General features: G+C 38.5%; 1 pseudogene; it reads right to left on the bottom strand.

The window, feature by feature from the left end:
- Positions 1–1,256: 1,256 nt before the first annotated feature.
- LOC102877580 lies at positions 1,257–5,468 on the bottom strand (annotated as a pseudogene).
- Between the last annotated feature and the right edge of the window lie 935 nt (positions 5,469–6,403).

The raw sequence follows: 6,403 nt of genomic DNA, 5'->3' as shown, positions 1-6,403 counted from the left end.
TTCTTAGAGGATTTTTTTTTAAATTTTTATTTTCCAAGCAAACAGGGGTTTCCCCCCATCTGCCGTATTTTCTTTTACATTTTTCCCATACCTTGTCATTGACGAAATATACTTTAAAAAAAAGCACAGAGAGAGAGAGATTGAAACGGCATGGAGACAGGTTGCACCCCTGACACACTCCTTTCCTTTGAACCATATAGTGTTTCACTGCTCTGTTCTGAGGACTGTTTCATAGTTCAAGTACAGAAACTGCATAAGCACAATCAAGTGTTCTGAGATTCCCATTTTCCTCAAGGTTAGCCACAATTTGTTGTGATCCACACAGTCAAATACCTTCGCATAGCAAATGAAACACTGGTAGACACTCTTTTGGTACTCTTTGCTTTAGGTCAAGATGCATCTAGGGCCATTGCCTCTTTCCAAATTAGCTTGTTAGTTTTCTGTAAATTTTGGATAATCTTCAACAGAATTTTGCTTGCATGTGAAATTGTTCAATAACTTCCACACTCTGTTGGGTAACTTTTTGGGGATGAGAATAAATATCGTTCTCTTCCAGTCACTTGGCCAGGTAGCTGTCCTCTGAATTTCTTGACAAATCTGGTGAACACGTCCACGGCAGCATCTGTACTAAAATATGTCAATTGGTATTCCATCAGTTTCTGGGGCCTGGGATTTTGGTTTTTGCCAATTCCTTCAGAGCAGCTTGAACATCATTGCCTTTTTTTTTTTTTAGTCTATTTTTTTAATTGAAATATTTTTATCTGATGGTACACATACACATAAAAATGCTTTTACCATCTATTGTCAAATAGCAACTTTATTGCTTCACAATAGTCACTAATGACTTTTATAACACTAATAATAAAAGTCATCAGTAAAAGCAGTATCCAGGGACACTCCCTTAACACTTATGGCTAATCCATTATAAGTAAATACCAACCTTATACTTATAAAATTCTGTTTCAATAGGATAAACACCTTAGAAAAACAAGTTGAAAAGCTCTCAAAATGTATTGTTAATTTTTCCACTTCCCTCAGTTTTGTGGTATATTTTAAGTGTTGTTGTTTTGTACCACTGAATTGGAACCAACCCATAGTTGATCTTTTTAGAGGCAGTTAATAGAAAGAGAGGAGATTGTCTATCTTCCCATGAAGCAGCTTGTGGCCTCAAACTATGTGTCTTTGGGACTGTAATGCAACTTCTTGGCTCTAGAATACATACTTGGGAGTCTAGAAAGTTACTGAAGTCTGACAAGTTACATACATCTCATATTGCTTTTGGTTTCCCTCCCCTTCTTTGCTTCAAATCCCCATGAAACCTTTTTGCGAACAACCTGAGAATTTTCAGCATCCTTTCTGGCTTTTACAAAGTTGTGGCAGGCAATAACTTCAGCACTTTTCACACCAAGCTCTCGAGTAGCAAACTGGTTGCTGAGCTTTTCAGCTTTCTCAATATTTCACTCATCCACAGCCATGTCTTTTCTTTTCAATACCCAACCTGTCAATCTTTTTCTTTTTCATGGGGTAGTAAAGCTGATTGTTGACTCTAAAATGCTTAGTAAGTTCCTTTCACTATGCTTCATTTGGGGATTCTTCACTATGAGTTGCTTCTTAATTCAATTGACCTTTCCTGGAGCATTTTCCTTTTCTTCTCTTGAATCCTGAGGCTTGGTTTTCTGTTCAGAATGTTTTGGGGGTTTTTCTCCCTGCAGTTCTTGACCATTATTCCACATGTTTAAGGAAATTCTGGAAAGACACTCTTGAGAGGCATTTTTCTAGGTCTCTAGTTTTGGTCTATGTCAGGAAGTCAAAGGTTTCTGTTTATATGGTCACTTAATCTTTAGCTTCCTGTGAGTGAAGTGCAGAATATTCTGATGTGCCTTCATCTTCAGAATTCAACTCAACATCACTTTCATTAGGGAGCTCTGGTGGCCTAATGGCAAGAAGCTGCTCTACACCACCAGCTGTTCCATGGAAGAAAGATGGGTAATCTTTCTTTGTGATTAACTAACTGCCTTCTGTGTGATTAACTGCCTCTGAAACCCACCCCACTAGAGGGTCAGCTATTGGTCAGTTCTAATGTACATAAGAACAATCACTTTCATTTAGGCTAGTAGGGAGTAGTCCACTCCACATCTCCTTGACTAGGAACCAGCCACCCAGCAGTGATCTTAGGATTCCACTAAAACCAACACTGCCTCTTAATTATACATAGTTTCATGAAATTCTTCTGTGTCAGCCAAATCTTTTTGGTACAGTACTCAGTATACTCCTTCTATCTTCTTTAATGCTTCTTGGATTGTTCAGTATTCTGCCCATAGTATCCTTAAGTATTGCAAAAGGAGGCTTGAATTGATTCTTCAGTTCCTTTAGTTTAAACAATGCTGTGCAAGTTCAGGCCTTATGATTTTCTGACTCCAGCTCTTTCTTATTTCATAATACTTTATTTTGTCTTCCTGAGCTGTCCTTTGAAATCTTCTGTTTACCTCCTTAACTTCCTGATTTACTCCCTTTGCTTTTGGCTTCTCAGCATTCTAGTGCATAATCTCTTCAGATGTTCATACTGGTCTTTTCTTTCTCCTCTGTCTTTGTAATGACTTTTGCATCTTCATGGATGATAGCCTTGATATCCACCTTCAGGTCTTGTGATCTTCATCCATTAGTGGTCAAACCCTCAGCTCTGTTCTTGAGCTGGTTTTTAAATTCAGATGAGGTAGACTCAAGGTCATATTATGATTCCTTGTGGATTTGATCTGAGCACGATGAGGTGTTCTGGGATTCCCATTCTTTTCAAGGTTAGCCATAATTTATTATGACCCATGTAGTTTAATGCCTTTACATAGTCAATGAAACATAGATAGATATTATTCTTGTAATCAATGCTTTCACCATGAGTTATCTGGTGCTACAACCTCTTCTAAATCCAGCTGGTATTTCTGGTAGTTCTCTGTCTAAGTACTACTGTTCCAGTTGTTTTTTGGTAATCATTAGAAGGATTTTGCAAAGTATATCTTGAACAGTTATGAATATATCAGTGAGACAGAATAGCAGTTTCTAAGCTGTACATATGCCCAACACTGAGAGTGACTTGTAAAGGGTCAAGTCAAATAAGAATCCACTTCCTTTGAGAAGAATTGACTAGAGGACAATATGACTTTTGCAGTTAGTGAAAAGGAACAGGATGTATGTAACTGCTATGAAGGGGAAGGAAAGGGAGGGGAAGAAGAGAGGGGAGAAGAAAAGGGAAGGCGAAAAACAGACACAAAACAAACTAAAACAAACTCACAGGAGCAGCAAAGATTAATGAATGGATGGCAGAGTGGGAGCAGTGAAGCAATAGACAAGATGCATTGAAGCTTTAATGAGATAGGTGATAAAAGGCATTCATCAATAGTAATCAAGCATATAAAACATAATATATATGAATGATTGTATAAAACATACTATATACAAATGAAACACAATATATAAGAATGATTATATGCAAACCAATAAAAAAGTCACCAATTATATAACTTGAATTATTCCTAGTGTAGTCTAAGTTTCCCTCCTCCCTTTAATTCATATGGCCAACCCACTTAGGAAGCAAAATGCTGTCATATTGGATTGACTGTTTGCCACTCTCTCTGGCAGCTTAGTGGTAAGAAGTTGTGCCACCAACCTAAAGGCAAGTGGTTCAAATTTACCAGCTGCTCAATCTGATTAATATAGACAAACTCCTCCCATGCAATTAACTGACTTAGAGAAAACCCTGTTAAGGTTCAACTTTAAGTCAGTTCCAAATTGATGGCCCATGACAGCAACAATAACAGATATCCCGAAGCTATTCCCTTGGTATATGATTTTGCTTGAACTTTACAACAAATGAATTGCCTGCTTGGATCAAGCTCTAGAATTTGCTTTTCTACTCATTGATTCTTCATTTATCCATATTGTTTGCCATTGAACCAGAATAGACAAATGTTATGGACCATTGAGGAGAGATGACCTTCAGTGGGTTTTCAGAGGCAAGTAATTCTTGCTGGAGATGAACCATCATTTTCCCATGGAGCAGCTGGTGGATTTGAAATTTATGACTTTGAGATTGCAACACAAGTTCTCAGCACCAGGCTACTAGAGCTAAGTCCCAGCAAATATACTATCTTCTGGTTTTGATTTCCTAGTCTTTTGTGTATTTAGAAGAGGAATACTAAGCTGTGACTAAAAGAGTTAAAGATTTGATGCACCTCCTTCATGCTTTCTATCCTAATGTTTTGAGTATTTTTGTCATATATCTATTTGTAGATTTCTTTGTGTTTAATTTTACTTAGACTTTATTAAGCATCTTAAATGACAAGTTTTCATTTGAGAAGTTTTCAGTTCCTGTTGTTGTTGTTTTGTGTAGCTTACCTTCCAGTGAATTCTCCAGAATTGTGGTGAAAATAAAGTCCTTTCCTTTTTTAGAGAGTTTAGGAGAACTTTATTTTATGGTCTGCTTTTTCTGCCTAAAGAAAATTTTGAGTCATTTATCTGGATGTGGAGGGTGAGACATTAATATATCTTTTTCAATGTTTCTTCATAGAAACTAGGTTCAAGACAGAGTGAAGGCAGATCATAGCTTCTAATTGTCTTTTATTACAATTTAATAACTATCACAGTTTTTATTATCTTTTTTGCTTCCTAAGTCTTTTATTATTATTATTATTATTATTATTATTAATGAAAATTTACAGAGATTTTGGCTTTCCATTCATTCACTGTTGCACTTTTTTTTCTTTACTTGCTTCTCCTGACAAGAAATCTCTATCTTACCAATGAATCAGAGCTAGGGTGACGGAGGTTTGAAGGTATTGCCACCATTCCACTAGACTGGGCAGGAGAAGAATTTTTCCCTCTCTCAGCCATACTTATTTATAATTTAGGTTCAGCAATATGTTAATAAGGCAGATTGAGAAATGCGGTAATGTTCATCATGATGGATAGTGACGAGATTGAGATTGTTAACAACTTTAGTTTGCTTGGCTCTACAATCAACATTCTTGGTACCAGCAGCCAAGAAATCAAGAGGCTAATTACATCGGGAAAGTCAGCTGTCAGGGACTTCTCCAGATTGCTGAAGAGCAATGACATCAGTCTGGAGACTAAGGTGAGCCTGATTCAGGTCATAGTCTTTGCAATTGCTTGTTATGTGTCAGTGAACTGGACAATGACTTAGGATGATAGAAGAAATGATGCCTTTTAGTAGTGGTGCTGGAGAAGAGTGTTGAATAAACCATGGATTGCCAGCTGAACAAATAGGTTGATCCTACAGAGTGTGAAGCCAGGATGTTCTTTGGACTCAAGGATTCTGAGGCTTCATCTGACATAATTTGGGCATGTTGCAAAGGTCAGTCCATACTGAAGGCTATAGTCGTTCAAAATCAAAAAGGGCATCCATCAGGGTGTATTTTGCCTCCTTACCTATGTAATCTGTATGCAGAACCGACCATCTGAGATGCTGGGCTGTACCGGAGAGGAATGTGGCATTAGGATTGGTGGAAGAATCATCAACAACCTGTGTTATGCAGATGACACAACCCTGCTTGTTGAAACTGAGGAGGACCTGAAGAGCTTGCTGCAGAAGGTCAAGGACTGCAGCCTCCTATATGGACTGAAGCTCAACATCAAGAAAACAAAGATTCTCACCACTGGGCCAATTAGCAGCAACAGTATTTCTGGTGAAGAGATTGAGATAGTTAGCAGTTTTTGTTTGCTTGGCTCCACAATCAACACTCTTGGAACAGCCAGGAAATCAAGAGATGAATTGCATTGAGAAAGTCAGCTGTCAGTGTCCTCTCAAGAGTACTGTAGAGCAATGACATCAAGCTGGAGACTAAGGTGCTCATGCTATGCATTGGAGAGTTGGATAGTGACTAGGGATAATAGAAAAACAATTGATGTCTTTGAGCTGTGGTGGTGGAAAAGAGTGTTGAATATATCATGGACTACTAGGGGGGGAAAACAGGTTTGTCCTGGAGAAGGTAAAGCCGGAGTGCTCCTTGGAGTAAAGGATTCTGAAGCTTCGTCTGACATGCCTTGTGCATGTTGCAAGTAGGAAGTGGTCCTTGGAGAGGGACATTATGTTTGGGATAGTGGAGGGACCGCACAGGAGAGGAAGATCCTTGATGAGATGGATTGATTCTGTGAGTGGGGTGGTGGGAGTGATGTGTCAGAGATGGCGAGGTTGGCACAGGAGAGAGCAGTGTTTAGGGCTCTTGTACATAGGGTTCCTATGAAAACCACTAACCATTTGATTAGCAACATAGTGTTTAATTACTACACCACCAGAGCACCACATTACAATAGTAAGCAACAGTTAGTCAACAATGCATGTTGCCACACTGCAATGCTGTGGATCTCTTCCAGTCAATTAGCTAGGTAGCAG

The sequence above is a fragment of the Elephantulus edwardii genome, unplaced genomic scaffold (assembly GCF_000299155.1).
Source record: "Elephantulus edwardii isolate Elephantulus edwardi_28Jun2011 unplaced genomic scaffold, EleEdw1.0 scaffold00160, whole genome shotgun sequence".
Taxonomy (NCBI): domain Eukaryota; kingdom Metazoa; phylum Chordata; class Mammalia; order Macroscelidea; family Macroscelididae; genus Elephantulus; species Elephantulus edwardii.
This window is presented reverse-complemented; position numbering and strand designations above follow the sequence as displayed.